The sequence below is a fragment of the Epinephelus lanceolatus genome, chromosome 17, assembly GCF_041903045.1.
Source record: "Epinephelus lanceolatus isolate andai-2023 chromosome 17, ASM4190304v1, whole genome shotgun sequence".
Classification (NCBI taxonomy): Eukaryota; Metazoa; Chordata; class Actinopteri; order Perciformes; family Serranidae; genus Epinephelus; species Epinephelus lanceolatus.
This window is the reverse complement of record NC_135750.1, coordinates 3,511,965-3,536,441: the sequence shown is the minus strand read 5'-3', so window position 1 is coordinate 3,536,441 and position 24,477 is coordinate 3,511,965.

The window sequence follows — 24,477 nt, the reverse complement described above, 5'->3', positions numbered from 1 at the left end:
ACAGGGAGCTAGAAACAACAAGGAGGGATGTAAACTCTTAACAGAGAGAGGGAACCATCAAATTTCCCCAGAAGGCCCTCTGAGTAAGAAGATTTCATTAGTAATTGATCCAAATGTGGTGAAGCGTGCATGATAAAATGCTCGACAGATGACTACATTAGTTTGCATTGCAGACATTTTGGGACTTCGATGGTTCCAGACAGAGAAATAATTCAAAAGCGGCGTGCTCCCAGACATTGGTATTGAGTTTGATTTTATCTTTCAACTTTTAAGACAAACGACTGCCTTGCGTAGTACTTACAAAACAACAACAAAAAAGAAAGACAAAACAAAGCCAATAGATGTGTGTAATCCCGGCATTGATATAAAACCTGTCTATCTGGGTTGAAAAATAAATGAATAAACATAAGCTGCTCAGCCCATCAGTGCCATGCTGCCAGTAAGATCTTAACAAGGATTCATCAATCTGACACCTGTGCAGTTTGGAGATGATTTGGGATCTGCTTTTTCACAAACTATTTACACTCCTTTCCAACCATCTGCTGGGTGATGTTTGATGAAAACAGAGGAGAAGGACTCTGCTGCGGCTGCTGCTGCTGCTGCTGCTGCTGATGGTAAATGGGCTGGTATTTAATTAGAAGACTGTTTGGTGTGACTGATAGCAAGTTTACTCTAAATGATTTCAGCCCGGGTTTTCAACTCGCTGACAGTTTTTGGAGATCGTAGACAACGAACGAGCACTGGTTTGCCTCCGATTTGAGGCAAACCAGTGCTCGCTACCGCTAGTGATGATTGCTATCTGTGAATTATCGAAGACATGATCTTAGAGATGCGCTGATGCATCTGGCCGACGTCGGTCCAATGTATCAAGTTTAGATCGTTAAGACGTAGCAGGGAGAAAGTTTGCTCATTGCCAATACGTCGCTGCGGCCTCGGCCTTTAATTGAAAATGACCACCACGCGACGTTCAAACGATCACTAAAAGAAGCTGCGCTCAGTGGGCGCTCCTTCGTTAATATTCATATGCTTCATTAACTACAACCTTTATTCATTCAGGTCGGACCTTTCAAACTACAAATATTTCACCATCCAATGTGAGGAATCAATGCTAACATTCAAAAATAGCTGACTGTTACCCTACTTCGTGTGTAAGTGTGCACAATGAAGACACAAAGCAAAGCTGCAGTACCGGAGGCTGCAGTTTCAAGACCGCAGTTTTAGGACCATTTAATTTTCCAAGTGGAGTCTGCAACCTGAAGTTTATTTTTATTTTTTTGCTATACCCAAATACTACTTTATTAGCCCATAACTATACATTACCACTGCCGCTCCTCTCACCCACACTTGAGCACCCGTTCTGGGATACTCAGTGTCGGCCCGCCTGGTCTGACATCCGCGGTCCTCTCCGCTCCGCTCCTCTCACCCACGCTTGAGCATCCGTCCACGGAGGGCCACGGAGGTCAGGCCGGGCGGGACCATAGGTGAGTGGATCCCAAGTCTCGAGCCCTGCCCGGGACCACGGGTGGCAGCTCCGGGCACTTCTCCTTTAACCGAAAATGAGTGCTCACAATAAGCAGATGAGCAGATAACGTCCACTAGGGGAAATAAAATGAAAACACCACAGTTGTAGTCTGTTAGCTAACATGAGCTAAAATAGCTAACAGCTAACGAAAGATAATGTTAGTTGCTGGAGACCTGTGCTCTACATCCAGTCGTGCCTCACCACTCACCAGGAACCTCTTTTAACGGTCACAGAATAAACAACAGAGCTATTTTCTGCCAATTTATTCCAGTTAGCTTACCTGAAACCAACTGCGATGAGATGCTGCGACCTGTGAGCTCAGTTCCAAACAAACACAGCGGAGATGAAATTCCGCCTTCCGTGGCGACTTCTGTATGTGGGCAGGTATGGGCCGACCCAAAGCCCATGTAACAGAGATGTTTGATGAGCTGGGACAAAAGAGTATTAATTTAAAGATATCCGCCCATGCGGCCGACGCTTGTCAGATGTTATAAATTAAGGACCAATGTGTCGTCCTCAGGCCGACGTCGACCAGATATATGTGTGCTAACCAGGATATAGCAAGTTGAACATCTGGACCTGTCTGTGAGTCCAAATCCCGGAGTGTGAAATTTGTGTTGACTGGCGATGACGGCAGCAGCAAGCTAAAGTTAATAAAGTACGGGATGAGGGAAATATCAGTGGGATAATTTGTTAGTTAAAAAACTTGCATGGTTGACTATTGGACATTTGAATAAGAGGAGAGGAGAACAGAATGATAAATTATTTCATGAAACATATTAGAAATGTGTTTTAAGCTTGACGGGTGAACGGCCTTGCTTTCACTTATTTTCTAATGCTGTATGAGGGGTGTGAGATCAGAGCTGTAAACTCCAGGAAATAGTAGTTTCACTAGCCTGCAAAACACTCACACCAAGGCAGAGTACTTATATTGTGTCTCTCTGTGGTAGTTTTGCCTGTTTTTTGAGTTATTTTGTATCTTTCTGCAGTTTGGTCTTTTTGAGTCTTTCCCTGGTCCGCACATGTTAATTTGACATCTTGTGAGTGAGGGTCAGTGGGCCCCCTGACATTTTGGGTCCCTGGGCTTGTGCCCGGTATGCCTTCTCACTATTCCATCCATGAACACAAGTCTAACCTCATGTTCAGGCAGACTTTATCAGCTCCAGAAATCTGTGTTTGTCCGTCTGCAGCTTCTGTCACAGTATGAAATAATGAAGAAATTGCTGAAAGTGATGACATGTTTTACAAACACCTTCCAAAGCACATGGCAGAGGGTGTGGCTCAGGGTCTCAGGCAGCAGAGTGTCTTTTTATAAAAGCCAACTAAAAGTAAAATATGCAGTTTAAAAATTCAATATGTAACTCCATAAAAAGGCTTGGAGTTGTCACTGGCTCTCGGCATGAAGAGAACAACCTGGTAATGAACTGTCAATTAGCCCAGCTAACAAAGCTAACAAGATGAGACGTAGAGATGCCGGCTGTGTGTGTGTGTGTGTGTGTGTGTGTCAGTGAGGGACAGAGATTGCATGTTTGATGTTTTGTCTTTGTGTGTGGAGGTGCGTATCAATGCGTGTTTTGAACATACACAGACAGGTGTGCGTGTGTGTCGACCTGCTGAGAAGCTAACAAGCCGAAACACAATAATTGTATCTGACTTGATTTAACAGTAGAGACATATAGTGTGTGTGTGTGTGTGTGTGTGTGTGTGTGTCAGAATGAGGAGAAAGAAAAAGAAAAGAGACAGAGTTAACTTGGCTAATGAAGCTAACAAGACATGACCTCTGTGTCTCACGATTATGTGCTTCTACAGTATGTGTTGTACGCTGCAATTGGATTCATGCAAAGGATATGTGTGTGTGTGTGTGTGTGTGTGTGTAACCTGGCTAAGCAGTTAAGACACGTACGTCAGGTTGCAGAACCCTCTAATCAGCAGTGTCACCTTACATTTCTATATACCTCTCTCCGTGCCTCGATGTGCTCTCTGTCTCTTTCCTTCCTGTCTCACTCTGTCTTCCTCTCCTGTCTGTCTCAACAATATGGGTCTAAAAACATTGTCGGTCTCCAGTTAATACTGGGAGAACATGGACTGCAGAAACACAACAATCGTCAGCCTCCTAAGACTGATCCAAACAACGGCATAAAACATCTCAAACACTTTGCTTTGATCAAAAGCACACACAGAGAGGAGTTCCGTGGGAACCCCCGTCGTTGCATAGCAGATCCACTTCCAGATCGAGTTGCCCGCTGACTCACGTTGTGTTCATGTGCACGTTCTGGTTTGCCTTTTCATCAGCATGAGGTCGAGACTTGCTTTCACTCCTGCTTATGTGCTCATAGAGGGGTGCCAAATTCAAAATGACTCCTGCATGCAAGTTTCCAAATTACTACTAAATCTGCTACTGCAATGCAAATGAAAAATCCAGTTGGTGTTAATTTCTCTACAAACTGACCTGAATATGGCTATCAAGGATGTCTAATTGCCATTTTTAGCGAACGTGACTTTGATGCCGACCTACACAAGTCCACTCAACAGAAGAAAATATTGCAATTGCATGTTTTAGGTGTCTCATCTGGCAGCTGTAGCTCCGCCTCTATTTCCTTCCATGCTTCGTCCTTCTTTACGCGATCATGGTCAGAGCTGGAGGACACATCATACAGGCAAGGCTTCTGCTGCCACAACTCCACAAGGTTTTCCTCTTTGTTGGAATCACACACATTTCTTTTAGGGCTTTAGTTTTGCCTCCATGGCGTGCTGCTATCTGTCTGTTTGCTTGGGTCATTTCATGCTGCATTTCTATTGGTTGGTTAGTAGATGTAGGTGGTAACAGCAGTCACACAGTGAGATGGTTATACCAAATTTATGACCCTGTCAAATTTTATCCCAGGTAGAGCTTAGATTCTCTGCCCGAGCCCGAATTTGCCGCCACTTTCCTCTGGCTCGGACAGGTCATAATAGACCTAGGCTATGGAACCAACTACTTATCACACCTGGGTGGGGGGTTGAGTTGTCGACAGTGACAACATGTGTGTTGGCTTCGTCGAGTGTACCAAGTGCAGCACGATGCTGGTATATGACAGCAAAAAGACGGGGACCCCGACACACAAGGCACATGACGAAGGCTTGCCATGGAAAGAAAGACAAGAGTCAGCCTTCAATGTCCACATTTGTATCCTTAAAAAAATGTCGGGTTTAAACCGGGCTCGGGCTCGGAGAGAACATGCACGGGCTCGGGTGGGGTCGGGCTGGATTTTTTGGGCCCAATCTAAGCTCTAATCCCAGGCTGTCTTTGATCGCAAGATTGTGACAACGGCCATCCTTGAGCCTTTCTCATTGTGTGATGCAGGACCACGGTTTTAGATCCACGACCAAAGATAACGCCACATTTCTTTAGTATACCGGCCTAAAATATTGTCCATGGGACAGATGTAAAGCTGAAAGACATCTGCCGGTTTTGATTGGTTCTTCCTTGTCACATGACATGCCGTGCACGCTGCTGCATCCTAAAATTGAACTCCATTTGGGTGCACCTGTCCAGCTCTGAAAAACAGGCACTTAGGAATGCTTGCCTGCTGCTATGGCGTCACTCCCACTTTTTAGGGCGCCTTCTTTGCGTCTACATTGACAACAGTGGATTTGAGGCTGCATGTTAATGGAGTCTGTGTTTCCTAAATCTATACAATAAAAATGGTAACATCACCAACAGCCATAACGGACAGAAATAGAAGAATAAGATACCATTTTTATTATTTGAATCGGACTGAATGTTTCTGTCCATCCCTCTCATTCTGTCTCCCTCTGCTCCTCTTTCTTCTTCACCTTTCTTCTTCTTAAATTCACCCTTTGCTTTCGTGAGCTGCTGTTTTCTGACTCTCTTCCATACCTCGTCTTTTCACATCCCTCATTCATCTCTCATTTGTGGGCACGCGTGTCTGTATGCGTGCCAGATAACCTGTCTGAGGTGCTATTGAGGTTAATGAGGGGAGACAGCATCAGGCTCCAGATCCCTTTAATAAACCTCGTCAGCTCCACCCGCCTGGTGCATGCCAATGAGTTACCCAAATGTATCGCTGCGTCTCTGTTGGCGGAGGAAGAAAATAAAGTCTGCATGAAGGAAATGAGGCTTGGGTCTCAAAAGGAACCCTGAATGACTTGAAAAATGCCCTTTGATGAGTTTCAGAGATTGCAGACAGGCAGGTCAGTTTGTTATCAGGGACAGACGATGAAAGCAGACAGCTCACAGTCGGGGACGGAAATTATTCAAATGCTATCAGCAGCACATTTCGTGTTTGGTTTGGGCACCAAAACTAAACCATATCAGCTGAGTTTACCGTTGAGATATAACAACATAATAGTCAGTGCATTTATTAATTCACAACAGTTATTATCCATAACCAAGAATGTGTTGTGGGAGGTCTTAGCAAAGGATGGAAAATATTTCTACATTAAAATACAAGTGCTTCTGTCTCACTCTGTATATTTATATATATTTCCAGTAGAAATGATGAGGCTGTGCTTTGCAGCCTTGTGGGTGTCTGATAAAACAGATAGCTTGAATAACTTGACCCCGCGAGGAGAGGAATCGTCTTGCATCTTGTGTGCTGTGCTTCCATGTTCCATATTTCAATCTGGCCGCCCCAGACGCAGACATGAGTCCCCGTTTGTCTTCCTGATTTCAAGCCGGTTCTTCATCAGGCTGCCGCACTCCTCCTCACTGCCCTCAGCAACGCCTCGCACCACAGAGGTGTAATCACACAACGTCTTCAGGTGATATGATCCAGAGCTGAGTCTGAAATGTGATGTATGGAGTGAAGAAGAAAAGGTGACAGTGTCGTATGCAGAGCTGCGAGCGCAAATATCCAACTCCACCACTTCCCCAAACTGTCTCTGTTTGGTCTGTGCAAGGCAACCGTTCAAAGCAATGTCAGCTGACAGCGACAAGAGACAATCATCTGCTCGTTTGTGTGTGTGTGTGTGTGTGTGTGTGTGAGCGTGTTTCCATTTGCAGTTAGATTATGAGCTGCATTATGAAACACAACTGTCCTTCATGGGCAGACAGAGAAACAGAGAGCTGGTGATTTTAACAGATTACTGCAGTCAGTTCTGCCTCAATCACTTTGTCTGAGTGGTAGGATACTTACTACACACACACACACACACACACACATACACACACACACACACACACACACATACAATGCAATAAAGACGGAAATGCAGCTCTGTTCATGCTGCTGGCTCGGGAGAAACTGGTCTCTTTTTACCTCAAACCTGCCTCGCTCTTATGTCATTCTATATACCCAACCTCTGCACACACACACACACACACACACACACACACACACACTCCACACATAGCTGTGCTCAGTGCAAGCTCCCCAATGAAATGTCTTCATTGTACTTGAGGAAAAACTTTAGAGTAGCTCATATTTCTTTCTGGCTCGTATTCATTTGAGTATAGATCTCTGCAGAGTCATACATCTAAATATAAAACTGCAGAAAGGAAAAGAGAGATAGAAAAATAATACAAATATGGGGACGGGGAAGGGGGGGGGGGGTGAGTGTGAGGGTGAGGGTGGTCGGGGGGGGGGGGGGGAGGAAGGAAATTGTGATTGCATTCATTTTGTAGTCAGATCTTTTGTTCTGTGTCTCTAAAAAGGGGGAAGGAACCATCTCCATTTAAATTGCTTTCTGTGGCAACAGAGAGGACACACAGACATGCACACACACACACACATGAATGCATACATACACACATGTGCACAGCACAACCAGACACAGCAACATACAGACAGAAGTGTGTAGAGACACAAAATCCATTTCTTGCCTCTTTTTATCAACACACACAAACACACACACTGTTCTGCAGATACACTTTGCATTTTTATTTGCGTGTGTGTGTGTGTGTGTGTAGCAACTGCATGAAAAACACCTGTTGTGAGTTCTGAAGAAATAATTGACTGTGTGAATATTTTTCTGTTAACTTATTTTCATTATCAACATCTGCAGCATTTTGACTTTGACTTTTCTCAGTCGGGTGTCTGTTGTGTATCTTTCATCAGCAGCACCATCCTCAGCTCGAACAGGGTTGAATTCTTAGATGTTTCTTTCACATTGATCGGTTTTATCCACACGTTTTACACGATCACCAACCAAAAGATTTAAAGCACACAGCTATGGATAGAGCGTCAGAGAATGGGGTGCATTTATTATTGTTGATCTGAGGTGAATACTGAATCAGTACGCAGCCAGTACAGGGAGAATTTGGTCCAGTGTCTCTGATGATTTGAAGCACTGGTCTTCCGTGTTGGGCGAGTTACTCTCAAACTGTAATACAGTTTATTAGTTAATTTCAAATCCAGTGCTGCAGGTCTGAAACATTCATGTGTTCACGTACAGTGGTTACTACTTTGGATTAAAATCACCTGCTTATATTAATAATAGCATGATGATATAGAACGATAAAATAAATAAATGAATCTCCGTGGGCACAGGGAGCGTCAGGCAGAGGATCAAACGTCTGATCATTATGAGATATGGATAAATATTTGTGGGCCTATGATATGAAACACAACAAAACAACTGTTAAAGGGGCAATAAGCAAAATTCATCATGTCTAAAAATTGCTATGTGAAGAACTAGAGGTGTAATTTCATCTGGAGTATAGCATGACCTCACACACCCTCTCTCTGTGTTGATCTCCAGCCCATTGTTTACAAGCCGGTCCGGCTGCGCGTATTGTTCATGTGAATCCCCCCCGCCTCGGAGCCCTTGGCCCTCCCTCCCTATAAAAGGCTACAGCCAGTGAGCAATGGCAGGGCCTATTTTCGAAGTGAAATGGCGGAGTGAAATGTCTCTTTTAGTTAGTGTTACAGTAACGTTAGGCACACGTCGCTATGTCGATTCAATTAAATTTAATGTTACAATCGTAGCATGGGTTAATGTCCGGAGCTTGAGTTATTAGCGGCTCAGTCCCAGCAATGGGTCAGGCGTTATGGTTGTGTTAGGTGAGGAGCCCGGCAGCCCAGCTAATTTGCAATTAGCATTGTAAAATGTAGCCCGGCGGCAGGCAGCCTGGCAGCTGTGTTTAGCTATTCCCCTGCCTACTTCAATGATGATGGTACCTGTAATAAATGTAATATATTAGCTGAGATGGAGGCGAGGCTCAGTGACTAGAAGAGCTGGTAGAAGCGCTCCATAGCTGTAAGTTACTCCAGTAGCCGTATTAGCTCTAGTGCTAACTCCAGGAGCTAACGCTAATGTTGCTCACAGGCTCATGGAGAAGAGTAGGTATGTTAGCATGACAGCTGACTAGTGCTAACGCTATCAAGAAAGCATGGAAATAGTTTAACACAGCAGAGACTGAGAGTGAGTGAAGACATCGCTAACTGCTAAACTAAGTTGGCTGTTTAGGTTTTATTTCCTCGCCCCTGTGAATCTGCCTGTAGTGAAACCGGGGCTAACCGGTGCTTCCTCCTCAGGCTCCACTTCACTCAGCTGCCAGCACAGCCAGTTAGCCTCCGCTAACCTCCCAGCTAGCAGGGGCTCTCCGTTTGGATCCAACCGGAGCACCGAGCCCTGGTTTATTATTCAGGTTAAAGTGGGAAGAAGCAGCGGGTTTATCGGGCAGCTGAGTGAAGCTGAGCCTGCGGAAGAAACACCGGGACCATCTGGATGTGATAGTCCGTGGAGGTGCTGCGGCGCTCGGCTGCGCAGATGAAGCGAGTGGGGTGGTGGAGAGCAGAGGCAGAGGGAGGAGTGGCTCATGACACACTTTGTTTTGGTCTACAGGCAGTGCACAACAGCAAACCTAGCGGTGAAACGATTTTGCTTTTTGTCCCTTTAAGGTAAACACAACAAACAGAATGGTGTGCAATCAAGTCACTATGATGAACGCAAATTAAAACACTGGAGCTGAAGACCCACCTGCCGGTTCCTGGTGTGCCGGTCAGCTCCAGCAGCAGCACACAGAGAGAGTTATGTATAAGAACAGGACTGTGTGCTGGTGTTGCTCTGCAGCTGCAGGAGATGTGGATGGAAACACATCCAACATATTCTAACATCACCCAGATGTGCTGATCACCAGGATGAGGAAAAAACAAACAGCTCCTTATCTGCACTGCTTTCAGGCAGCCTTAGGACGCAAAAGCAGAACGGGATATATTGTAGTTGTTGCAGGTGTATCAATGGAAACACACTGAACATGATAACGCACAGTGCAGCATCACCCATGCAGATCACTGACACCCTTCTACAACAACCTTCAGGATGTTTTTTTTCTGTTGGCGCACTGGTGGAAGTGGAGCAGTGTGGATGAATGAAAAATGAAAACAATAAACAGCTTATTTCAGATGGTAATGCGTCACGTGACACTGTAAATGCAATAACATCACCCAAAATCCTGTCAGTAACACATCATGTGACTTAGTTACTGCCATATGCCACGAAATATGACACAAAACCACTGTCATAAAAGTGACCAACTGCAGCAAAGTGTAAAACCTCCTGTTTGGGTTTAAAAACACAACATCTTTATCATGTATTTGGCTCAGTGTCAACTTGCTGAGTTCCAACCCCCCACCCCCCCAAAACAAGATGGCACTAGCCAAAATGAGGCTGACTCAATGACTCAAAGAGTCTCCACAAACCAACAGATGACATCATGGTGGCTATATCCACTTCTTAGTACAGTCTCTATGTTACATTATATAATATAAAATATAAAATGTTTGGCATTATATTTTAGTTTCTCTTTTATTTTCTTCTTTATGTTTTTAAAAATCTAAATATAATTTAAAGTGTTTACCAGAAAAGTGTTTGTGAACTGAAATGTGTTTTTTCTTAGTTTGACAAATATGTTAATTCACAAAAATCACAAACACACACACACACCCACACAAAGAGTTTTGGCTGGTTGTTGTGTTATGTCAAGGATAATGTAATGCAAATTGAAGCAATTCCCCTGGGACATGTCTCAAAGTCTAGAATTCAATACTCACACACACACACACACAGTTGCTGAAGGCATTTTTCATTTTCCTGCAACAAAGCTGCAAACCTGTAACTAATTCCACAACTTGTCTAAACCCAACAGGAACAATATACAGTATACAGTCACACACACACACAACCACACACACACTGGACTGTGTGTTACTCTCCGAGACACACTGCTCATTAACATGTTAATTATCATTTAAAGTTCGATGAGATGCAGAACACATTTCACCTGAAAGTGATGGTAACTCTCTCCATTCTTTATTTTCACTCTGACCTTCATTCTTAATGGACATGTCACTGTGACACTTTAAAATTAATACTTCAAAAGTCTAATGTGCCCTTCTTCTATAGAAATAAAAGAGACTGACCTACAAAGTTTTCTCTTCATTACTGCCGTTCCCCCACACTGAGGCTTTCTCATATTCAGTGTTTCGTCGAAATAGTTTAATTGAGTTGTGGGTTGTCAGAACAGTAACAAAGTGTCCAGCCTAACATCATTTAGCTGAAGAATTAATTAACTCTCAGTTGCAGTATTTATAATATCAGAGGGCAGTGGGTTGTTCTGTAGTTTTTAAGTATCTGAGAGTTGTTCCACAGAATAACTCAGCCGTGTTTTATTTGATTAAGAGAACGTACTTCAGTTTTAGTAAAAGAAGAGCAGCCTTTTTTTACACCATTACCATGACATTTTGCAGACAGTCCCCAGACGATGAGTTATCATGACTTTGGTGGCCTGACTTTTATATTGCACTATCACTATTTAGATTTTTTTTTTTTTATGTGGACTGTCTTCACACATACTGAGTAACTTGTGCTGAAATTTGGCCACAGATACTCAGGGTTTATAGTGCATGACTCTTAATAGCATAATAACCCCTTGACCTTTTTACAGTGTGCGGCTCCATGATCAGGGCTGCACTTGTATAGTCTTCTCTAGTCTTCCAGCCACTCAAAGCACCTTTACATTACATGTCACATTCATCCATTCACACACATTCAAACGCTGGTGGCCGAGACTACCATACATCCCAGAAACATTAGCATGTACGGCTCGTGTAGGGAGTAAATGGGCTGTTAAATGGGCCCAACATAGGATTGTCCATCGGTTCAGTAATGGCCCTGTGCCAACTGCCCATATGGATGGGTTTGCCCAAATGGCCCATGCATGGGTAATTCTGGTAGGGCTGTAGTCGACCAAAGAAAATCTTGGTCGACTAAAGTTGCACATAATCTTAAACTAATCGATTAGTTGTGGGGGGAAAAAATCTGCACGTTATCTTTACTTCTGTGGTGGTGTGTCTGTGTCACTCTGCAGTTACACCTCCAGAACACTGGTCAGCGGTGGAGGACTGTGTAAAGTGCTGTAAAGTTTAGTTGAGTCAAAACACACATTAAACACACATTAAACATGGCTTAATAGAGACAACTTCAAACACAAGTACACAAATCAGCTTCACTATAACTCGCAGCATTCACAGACAAACACTCGTCTTTGTCTGGACACATTTTCCCCACAACTACAACATGCTAACGTTATTAGCACTAGTCTATGGCATTTTACATTGTATAAATTAGCCTAGCAGCTAGCCATCTTTTCCTCTTCTCATATAAAACCAGGGACAACAGCAACATTTAACAAAGGTAACGGCACATAATTTGGCTCCATTACAACTCACAACATTCACTGACAAAACAACTGTCTTATACTAAACACGTTTTCCAAGCAAATATAACATGCTAACGTTATTAGCGCCAGCCTATGGCATTTTACATTGTATACATTAGCCTAGTGACGAGCGGAGATTTCCTCTGCTCATATGAAGCCAGGATAAATCACACACAAGACTTAAAATGCTATTTTAGTGGAGGCTTTACTGTCTCCACAATTTATTGTTTCTTATCTGTGAAATACAAGTAAATACAAGCTTTGTTTCCACTGAGGGAAATGGTTTCAGCTTACAGAAACAGACAGGAGGTCTGCGTCACCATGACGCTGAGTGTGAGGGTGGGCGAGTTCAACTTTCTGTCAACAACGAGGGTGTTTTGAACACACCCCCATTTTCACAGGTAACACGGCGATTATTCGACTAATGAGAATTTGGTCAGACGAGAGCATAGCAACCAAATAATCGACTAGTCGACCAGGAGACTACAGCCCTAAATTCTAGGGCTACATCGGTACCAAGTGGGTATGGGCCCAACACGGGGATCTTATCTGGAGCCCCCTATGGTAAAATCAACCATGTGGGCAATTGGCATGCGACCAACCACTCATATGCACTTACAAAGCCATTGGGAGCACTTTGTGGTTCAGTAACTTGCCTAAGGATACTACTTTATTTAGTGGACGACCTGCTCTACCTCTGAGCCACAGCCGCCCAGTTTGTCACTTTGTACTTTGTGTTTAGCGTTATTAAACGCTTCACTAAGAGTAACCTTCGTAGCCATTGTGACTGTGAGCATGTTTACTTTTGCAGCATTAGCCTTTAGCTCCCCGCTGTGCCTGGAAGCAGGCTAACAGAGCTGCTAATGTGATTGTTGATTTGTTAAAGACACTCTATGGAGCATTTTGTCACATCAGGAGACAATTTTCAACCAGCTTTGTATCATAACAATGTGAGTAGTAGTAGTGGGGGGAGGCCTTTGCAGATCTGTGTGCAGGGGCCCATTATCTGTAATCCACCTGAAAATACCAACATGTTCTCATCTCAAGTCCTCACTGCTTTGTCAGTGGACTCTCATGTCTACTTATTATGTGCCAGGTATCCTCCTGCATCTGTTGTTGATGTTCCAGGATGCCACTACCATTGCCAGGACATCAACAAAAGCAGCAAATTCTCACTGATCTCGTCACATGTCCACGTTTGGTCATGGACTTTCCACGTCCACATATGACGTCCAAGGTACCCTGGGTGTGTTGGTTGTTGACGTTCTGGGACGCCGTGTCAACTTCAGCCTGTTACATGCATTGTCTGTTTTCAAAATACACTTCATTTTCACAGGAAATGTACAGTTTGCATACAGTCTCTTTCAAAATAAAAGCACTACGTTACAACACGGCAATTTTTTTCCCTCAACAACAAACGCACGTGGTTACGTTTAGCCAACACAAGCATGTGGTCAGAATTAGGAAAAAAGAACAGGGTTTGGCTTTACACCCCTCCCACCAGCCCTACTGGGACTTCCGCCCCCTTAACTTACGTTGTGGTCTGGCTGTGTTTCCCCCCGACGTCGCTGTGCACCATTAAACAATACCACATATCATGCTAATGTGAAAGGAAGGCTTTTTTCATCAGTGTGTGACACCGGGAGTCACCAACCAAGCACCACTTTTTAAGAACTTCGGAGTGAGACCATGTCAACAAAAGCACAGGTTAGGTTTAGACAACAAAAGCATGTGCAGTGCATTGTGGTAGTTGTAGGTTTTCTTCCTCTTGAGCAAATGCCACAGCCCTTTTCCTCTGTTGTCTCTGGTCATGTCGCACCAATTTCAAAGGTATTTGTGTCTTTCTGCTGCACAGACAGCCTCATCTTATGAAAAGACCATCTTTCCAGCAGTGAAATACTACTCTCAGTCTGATTGAAGTCAATGTCTCAAGTGTCAAGTCTCAAGCTCTGCTCCTTTCACTCTGCATGTTTTCAATCTGCTCAATTCTGCCATTTGGATTTATTTTCTGTGGATGTCAGTGAGGATGATACTTGAGGGGTATTTACCAGTAATAAATAACAATTGTTGTGGAGGCAAGTTATTGCTCAGAAAGAGGGAATGTTGGTTTATTCATGACAACAGAAATACAACAAAGTCACAGGATCTCATCGAGTTGATGTCAACAGCTTAAGGGAACTAAAACCTTCGCTGAATTACAGCCTGAATTCGGAGTTACTCTGCAGGCATTAACGTCGCCAATATGACATCAAGATAAGGAGAGATTACACAGGGAGAGGAAGAGGAGAAATTAAAATGAGAGGAAGAGCTGATGGGAGGATAAGAGGAGGAAAAGATGGCCGAGCAGAGGAGGGGGATGAGAGGAGAGACGTAATGATGCAAGTACCCGAGATAAGTGACTGCCATCTGAGGTTGACAGGCTCCCAGATGCACACACACACATACACTTCCCTGCTGCGTAGAGCCCCAGTTCCACATGAAAAATGTTCGCTCTTTTCTCAGCTTGTTTACAACCGTGGCACTTTTCAATTAGCTGTGCAAATGCACACACACACACACACACACACAAACGTACACACACATGTATTGACACAATAGCACGTACACATACACAAACAAAGTGCGGGCCTATTTTTCACTATAGAAAGCTATCAGCTGAGAATACAAACAACAGAGGCTGTCGAACAAATGAACTGCTGCACGCACACACACACACACACACACACACACACACACACACACATAAATTCGCAGAAAGCAGCTAAGTTAATGAGTTAAGGCAGTGTCTTCAACACAAATACACAACTTCTGCAGAGTGTGTGTCCGTTGGGCTTTCTTTTGAAGAGGCTGTTCCCTCGCGCCACCATTCAATCATGGACACATATAAAATACATACACAGATGCTCACAATCACAACTGATTTATACACAGTATTTAAACACACACACACACACACACAAACACACACAGGTCCTTGCTTTTGTTTATGGATTCTCTTGATGTTTGGATGACAAAAAGTCACACCACCCAATTCCCCAAATCTCTGATTCATTCTCTTCCTGTCTCCATCACACAGAGAGGACAGAACAGTGTGCAGACAATACGAAGAGCACAATGCATTCATGGAACTATACAAGGGCTGACATAAAATCAGACACATCATCTTCTGGAATATAAAAGCTCACAGGACACAGAATTTGATTTGAGGGAGCACAAATCACATTCCAGTAAAATCTAATCTCTTGACAGCAACATGAGGACAGACATGATTTTTCTTATTTGGGTTTGGTTTCAAACGTAAACACTGTACTGATGTGTATTTTTGCTTTAAAGGAAATTTTAGATGAATATAACCATCAGAGCTTCACAATGTTTATGTGTTAGATGTGTCTGAGGCTTTTGATCACATTAATCATGAGGCATTATTCAATATATTGCATCGTAGAGGGGTCCCTAAATGGATACTAAGATCTGCTGTTTACTGGTGTGCTCATCAGGTTAGATGGAGGTGCTCTGTACCAGAACCATTTCATGTTAGTAATGGAGTTCAACAGTGCAGCAATTCACTTCATTTTTTAATGTGTACGTCGATGACTTGTCCGACAATGAAATGCATGACAGAGTGTATGGGCGGCAATATTTTTTATTATTAAATCATCTCATGTATGCAGATGATGTGGTAATCTTCTGCCCATATAGTGCCGGCCTAAATCAGCTGTTGAAGATTTGCTCATCAAACATAATGCCAATAAGAACAACATTATGATTGTTAGAAGACATAAAATTAGTATTTCCTGAATTATTCTTATGTTGCACTTACAGTGTGTAATGAGATTAAACCCCTACCCCTAGCCTACCCCTAGCCCCTAGCCCACTACCCCTAGCCCTTGCCCACTGCCCCTTGGGCCCTACCCCAGCCCTTGGGCCCCTATTGAGTTTATTGAGTTTATTTATTTAAAACAGGGACAATACATATTAATGAACATATACATGTAAATATGCAAGATTATAGCCGAAGGCTAATTTCCATCTTCAGTCCCTTCTGCAGGTTGATGTCAACAACATAAGATAATAAAATCAATAAAACAACAGTAACAACAAGTAGAACAGTTAGCCTTCATGGCCAGTATGAGCAGGAGGAGTAATTACAGAGAGAGAAAACGTGTCCTTGAAAACACAATAGGACAGAAAATAAAAAAGAGAAGCAAGAACAATGAAACAGTATAGTGGATCATGAAACATACAGGCCAAGGGTCAGGGGACCATACGTATTTCACTCGTGTTAAATGCTAAAATTAGATATGAAAGGGCTGATTAAAGTGCAGAGTGCTGAAGTGTTAAAGTGTTAGGTGCGTAATTATATTGCAGATTGCCCGATTGCACAGTAAATATAAAGTGCTATTTTAAATGCACAATACTCAATACATATTACATTAATTAAATACCAGCAATGGCAATTATATGATACTGGGAGTACCCATTTTTAAGAATATAAAGTGCGTCTTGCCTTGCACGTAGCCCTAATACCTAAAAAGTAAATAAAGATATAATAAATAGTGAAAATGTTAATGGGAAAGAGGGAGTAGTAGTAATGATAATAAAGCAGTGATGTTTATTTATGTACTCAGTAGAAATTGCGGATGGTACCCCAACAATTAGCTAACATTAAACAAATATGCAAGTTTAGGCACGGTTGTGGCAACAGTGTTGTTCTTCCAATAGCCAAGCTTTAAGATGTTTGGTAAAAAAGGTCAGAGTCGGGAGTTCACGTATTGTGTTTGGTATTGAATTCCAGGCATGAGAAGCACGAACAGAGAAAGTGGCTTGACTAAAGGCACTCTTTCTAAAAGGAACTACACAGTCACCTCTAGAACCAGCTCTTGTTGATCTGTTTGAGTTTTTTTTCACAAATTCTTGTAATGGAGGAGGTGCTTTGCCATGGAAGATTTTGTGAATCAAGATAGCGTCAGTGTATTTAACAGTGTTGTCCCAGCTTAAGCGCTCATGTTTTTTTAATATCTGACAGTGATGGTACATTTTTGGTTTTTTATCCAATACTTTCAGAGCTTGTTTATAAACCGTTTCAGTCGGCTTTAGTGTCGTCTTAAAGGCCGATGCCCAACTTGTTACACAATAGGACATGTGTGACATGATCATAGTATCAAAATACAATTTTGCTGACTCAAGAGTTAGATTGTTTCTAATAAACCTAAAGTTAGACAAGGTAAACTTAATTCTATTCACAGTGTTTTTTATCTGTCGTTTAAAAAGAAGTTGTGAGTCAAGAGTGATTCCTAAGTATTTAAACTCTTGTACCACCTCAATTGGTTTACCTTGCACAGAAACGTTGGGATCACTGTCAGTATTTGCTCTTTTTGAGAAGTACATACACACAGTCTTGGATACGTTCAAGTATAGTTGGGATTTCTCAAGCCAGTTATACACATTTGTCATAGCATCTGTCAGTTCTTGTGCAGCGTGTTTTTTATCCTTTGCATGGACATACAGAACAGCATCATCAGCATACATTTGGCAGGTGACATTCAAAGGACAACAACTTGGCAGATCATTTATAAACAAACTGAAAAGCAGTGGACCTAGCACTGACCCCTGCGGTACCCCGAGATTGTTGTTACGTGTTGTTGACTTCATGTTCTGTATCCTAACACACTGTGATCTTGCAGATATGTATGATTCAATCCAATTCAGAGTACTTGGGGAGAAGTTAAAACTAGACAGTTTGGTCAACAGTATCTGGTGGTTAATGGTGTCAAACGCTTTTCTGAGATCGATGAAAACAGCACCAATGACACCGCCTGCATCCAGCTTTGATTTTATGTTTTCCAGAAAGAAGCAAACCGCCGTCTCAGTAGAATGATGTTTTCTAAAGCCAAATTGCATCCTGTTCAAGGTATATGGACTGTTGTTAAGATGATCTACAATTTGTTACGCTGCTATTTTTTCCATGACTTTGGAAACTGCTGGAAGTACGCTTATCGGTCTGTAGTTGCTGGTTATTGCAGGATTACCTGACTTAAAGACTGGTGTAATGACAGAGCACTTCCAGGGTTCAGGGAAGGAACTTTCATTTATGGATTTATTTATAATACCCTAGCCCTTGGGCCCTACCCCTAGCCCTTGCCCACTACCCCTTGGCCCTACCCCATAGCCCTTGGCCCTACCCATAGCCCTTGCCCACTACCCCTTGGCCCTACCCATAGCCCTTGCCCACTACCCCTTGGCCCTCAAAATGAAGCAACGAGGGGGAGGAGTAGAAATCTTTCCCTAGGAATTGGGACACCACTCACTACGTCACCATCTTATGTTGCTCTTACAGTGTGTAATGAGATTAAATATCTTGGTCATCATATAGTCAATGATTTATCTGATGAAGACATCCACAGACAGTGTTACAAGCTGTATGCACAAGCTAATGTGCTTGCTTGTCAATTGAGTACATGTTCAGTTCATGTGAAGATAGCTCTTTTTAGACCCGCTATATACTGCCCACATGTGGCGCTCCTATAGGAAGAGCAATATGCAGAGACTTAGGCCCAATCCCAATACCCCCCCTTGCCCACTACCCCTTGGCCCTACCCCTAGCCCTTGGCTCTATCCCTAGCCCTTGCCCACTACCCATAGCTCTTGTCCACTAACCCTAGCCCTTGTCCACTACCACTAGCCCTTGGCCCTACCCCTTAGCCCTTGGCTCTATCCCTAGCCCTTGTCCACTACCCCTTAGCCCTTGGCTCTATCCCTAGCCCTTGGCCCTACCCCTTAGCCCTTGGCTCTATCCCTAGCCCTTGTCCACTACCCCTTAGCCCTTGGCTCTATCCCTAGCCCTTGCCCACTACCCCTTAGCCCTTGGCTCTATCCCTAGCCCTTGTCCACTACCCCTTAGCCCTTGGCCCTGCCCCTAGCCCTTGCCCACTACCCCTACCCCCTTGGCCCCTACCCCTAATCCTTGCCCACTACCCCTACCCCCTTGGCCCTACCCCTTAGCCCTTGGCTCTATCCCTAGCCCTTGTCCACTACCCCTTAGCCCTTGGCCCTGCCCCTAGCCCTTGCCCACTACCCCTACCCCCTTGGCCCCTACCCCTAATCCTTGGCCCCTACCCCTAGCCCACTACCCCTTGGCTCTACCCCTAGCCCTTTGGCCCTACCCCTAGCCCTTGCCCACTACCCCTTGGCCCTACTCCATAGCCCTTGGCCCTACCCATAGCCCTTGCCCACTACCCCTTGGCCCTCAAAATGAAGCAACGAGGGGGAGCGTTAGAAATCTTTCCCTAGGAATTGGGACACCACTCACTATGTCACCGCTTCGGTTACGTTCACTCATACGTAACTATTTTAAACAGGAAGCTGCGAGCCATCTACATTTCCAACCAGCATCTACAATGGAGTCTCATTCATGCTACCGATCACGTTTGCCGCATTCATCATGCTTCGTTTGATGAAGGACAGACGACAGGGAACTTCTGCTAGCTAGCTAACCAGCTAACATTACGAGGCAGCATAGTTATACTAGCTGGCGTGTTATCGTAATGTGAAAAATCCGGCAATTTTGCAGAACAGGGCAGATGACAGATGCCAGATAGTGCGAGCCAGCTAGCTAGCTAACAAGCAACCTGACGACGGTAACGTTAGCTATGTATGAACTTTTTTCCGCATCTCTTGCTCGGTGGTAGCCATGGTGACGTCTACCCCTCACTGGAAAGTCAGCATCTGAAATCCCTCACTCTGAAGGGCTAGTTTCATGCCCACTACCCCTCGTTATGCCCCCCTACCCCTACATGCAAAAAGGGCCTTTAGATATTTAGATTCATTGTCTCTGAGGTACATTTGTTTTCACAGCTGGTACATACAGAAACAAACAGATAAATTCACAGCAACATACGGATACAGACAGAACATTAAATACATAAAATCTGCATTAATACATTAAGGCCCCTTAGTATCAACAATAATAAAACATAACAGCGAGGCGGTTTGTTCATGCTCATGTGAACTCCTCTCTGTTTTCCAGATGGCTGTAATGTGAGGTGTTGATTGAGGGGGTGATCAGGATTTTCTGGGATTGTGAGTACGAGGTGTGTGACGGCTCTGTGGCTCGTGTGTGAGAGCTCATCTTCGAGACAGTGTGTGTGAGGCTGGTGTGGTGGTGAACATGGTGAAGAAGTAGTAATAGTAATTAACTGAGTCACACAAAAATAAAATTTAATATGAAGTTGTTGTCACATGTGATATCTTTTGATTAACACACACATATAAACTCCTGGAACACAAGACACACACACAATAAGCAGAAACACATCAACACTAAGAATAAGTGCCAGTTTTTACTCCTCCTCCTCTCTTCCACTCCTCCCCTGTTGTGCCTTTCATCCACTTCTTTTAACTGCCATCCCTCCACTCTCCATTTTCCTCCTCGTGCCCTCTCATCCATTTAAATATGTAAGTGCAGCGTCATCTTGGCTGGTTGGCAATTTTAAATGCATCATGTCCTACTTTTAAAATGGTATATTTTAAGGCCTATTTGTTCAAATGACTGTGAGTAAGTAAGACCTGAAATATAAATGTTCAGGATTAAAATACTAAAAAAATATTGGCACTGTATGTTTCTGCACAGATGTGTTACTTTGAAATCGTAAATGGACGGCACTCGTAGCACCTTTCTTGTCTTCCAACACTCAAAGCACTTTTACACCACATGTCACATTCACCCATTCACACAAACACATCCTCACACTGGTGGCTGACGCTACCATACAGGGTGCCACCTGCTCCTCAGTAACCATTCAAACTTAATGTTTCTTTATGTTTCAACATAAAGGTTAAAAAAACACATGGTTATGGTTCAGAAAAGATCATATTTGGCTGAGGGTACTGGCTTCAGCGTTGCCAGGTGTACGATAATTATCGTATTTGTACAATAATTTGGCCCTCTGTATGATGTACGATCAGTAATCCCAAAAAAGGCCAAATGGACGATAATTTGACCATTTCATGAATGTAATCAGTATGGTAGTTTTTTTATGAACCCTGAAGACATCTCTTCCCATGTAATATGTTTCCAGCCAATCGGGCTTTGCTTAGCATGAGATACGGGTGATGTTTGTCTCAAAATAACAAGCACGATTGGCTTGATGGTCAGCTGTGTCCGCCCCACAACACGTTACACTAGAGGAGACTAAGTGAAGCCACATTACTCTTTATTTTCTTGTCTGTTGTCATGAATATGGTTTCTCTATGACAAAAAAGTAAACCAAAAAAGTAAACACTAGAGTGACTATATTTGCCTATAGCGCATCAGTAGGCTTGTTATTGTGGTTATAACAGGTGTACGATAATTTCCCTCAAAATACGATAATTTTGTGTCTCTGGTACGATAATCCTACATTTCCCACCTGGCAACGCTGACTGGCTTTGAAGGCACTATCCCAGCAGGCTATGTCTCGGTATGCGGCAATGCCTCAATTAAAAACAACTGCTTTTTTGTGGCACTATACTCTAGTGGGAAAATAGTAATGAGTCGCTAAGAAACACCCATGGTTAATGGCTAAAACGCAGCTGGAAACACAGCAATGGCTTGCTAAAAAACAGCTAGTTTTGTTGTGTTGAACAGCGGTCTGAAGTGGCCGGCGAAACACCATCCCCTCCACCTCAAACGCACTCTCATCCCAAGTCATCAGTGGACTTTCACATCTACATATCACATGCTAGGTATCTTCTTGCGTCTGCTGCTGATATTTCGGGACGCTGCGACCAATGCCAGGACATCAACAAAAGCACATGGTTAGGTTAAGAAAAAAAAACATGATGGTTTGGGTTGACAGTCCAGGGTTTGTTGGACCCATCCACTACTATCAAAGCCAACAGACTGAGCCAAAGGTTCAGTCTGGCCTTGTTGCAATTGTGGAAAATCCTCCTGCTGTTTCAGTTTGCAGAGATGCAGGTGGAGTATTTGCTGTGGTAAAATGAAGGGATCAGGGAACACAGACTGATACCTCAATCAAGTGCCTCTTTATTAAGCAGGCCTGGGAGAGTATTCTGGCATTACACACAGCGGTACAGAAGAGTCTCTCCCTAACAAGGGAGTGTTCGTTATTTCTATAGTATAGCAGAGTGCCTTCAACCAACAAGTCCTCCACTCTTACACTTCCTCATGTACCTTTGGGTCAAGAACTGGTCCTACCTGGAACATCACATCCATACTATCAGGTGACCTATAGATGATCCCTAAAATAAGGAAATGAAATCAACTCATAGAATGAGACCTTGATCATCATGTTGTACAGATATCTTCTTTTGCCAACTGCTAGAAGACAGTTGCAGTGAGGTTGAAATTGCAACAGCTGTTAAAGCTCATAATAACGTACTTCTAGTTTTAATCTTACAGCTCTCATTTTCCTGCAAAGCAAAATCTTATGTTTTAAGCAACAGGTGCAGTTAACTCCTCTTTCATCATTCACTACTCTTCATCAACATTTTCTTCACAATACTGCTGCAAACAGTGACGTTTGTCGTCAGGTGTCTGATGTCGAAATCACTGACAAAGCATCAGTGTTTGATGTCTTTGATTGAATAAGAGTGGGCTGCCATCTCCAGATGAGTCAGCTCAGATACTACATTACTTTAGAAATGTTGACATGATGCATATGAAACACACAAATGTAACACACCCATGGTTTACAGAAATGTAGAATGCCAATATTTGATTTTGGTGACTGGGCTGTTTAAGGAGATGCAGCTCTGAGATCAAAATCTGCCTCAAGGATCCGACTTGTACGCAACATGTTGGAGTGTACATCTAATATTTCAGTCTAAGCTTCTCTGACTTCTCATTTTCTCATGTTTGAGACGTCGCCCTGAACACATCAGTATGCTTGTATGAGGAGGAGAAACCTTTGTGGTAATCCTCACGAGACTTGGCTACACACTCAGACTGCTACATGAATGCATGGATGCTCTCACACGTACAGTAAATGCATAACACAAAAGACTGTCAGAGAGTGAGAGAGGAAGACAGAGGGAGAGAGCAGTGGGGTTAATTATCAGGAGATCCGCTGTTCTTGCCCTTCAGACATGAATTATACACCAGCTACTCTTAGATACATTCATAGGAAACTGACACAGTGAAATATTAAATATACTCAGGTTACTTTGATGCTAAATGTACTTTTAAAAAACATGTGATGGTCAGAGATATTCAAAACACACACACACACGCACATGCACACACACACACACACACACACACACACACACACAGTCTGCTCTGCTGCATCTTAAAACTGACCACAAGCATTCAGACCTTTAAAGCCAGCTCCACAGCTACACAGCTTTGTTTAAACTTTTCTCTTTTGTATTGATAGAATATTTGTTGCATAAAGAAAAAAAAACTAAAATTAAAAATCCTGTGCTTCACAAACTATGTGAATATTGTTTGGATGTCATCTCTCTGCTTGGTTTAGTCTCAAAGGCAAATTTCACACGACGATGGCGCGCAAAGAACCAATTTCTCCTGCTGCACTTTATGATCCTGACATTTCTCTGAGCTTAATAATCTCACTGTGTTAAAAAATAAAAAAATAATAGGGAAGTGATGATTTGCTTTTATCTTCTCACACAAACTCTTTATTAAGTCTTTCCGGTAACAGAGAAGGAAATCTGATCACCTGTGTGAAATCTACGCTGAGAGACATATCGTTAAACTCTACGGCGTGAACATGTGGTGGACTTTACTTAGTATGTTACTAACATGAAAAATCCTGCAATTTCACATAATTGGCCTCTAATTCTTTTTCAGCTTCTTTTTCTATTGTTCTTTGACTTTCTTTGGCACCTAAGCCCTGTCTCCACCAAACCCTTTCAGTCCAGCACCTTTGGAACCAGCAGTAAGCCTTCAGACATGGTACCTAGACCCTCGGTGTGTTCAGACAGTCCTCTTAAATGTGGGCGGGGTTGTTGTCACTCACTGCTCCGTCCAGCACTCGCTGTATTTCCTCATCAGCGGTGACACAGATGGAAGTCTGCACCTGGTTTATCGTCCACAGAACGAGGCTGCACGCCCACATTTTCACAACAAAATAGAACAGGCTGCAGTGAGAGTCTCTCTCCATGGGATATTTAAAAATAGCAGCTTTGTGCATTTAGTCCTTCTCAGGCAAGCTCAGGGGTTTAGTGTTGCTGTAGCCCACAGGAAGTGAGGATTAGAATATATGACCTTCACATAATCCGCTCCAAATTAATCTATATTTTTAAAGTCATTACTAAAAGTGTGTGTCATATA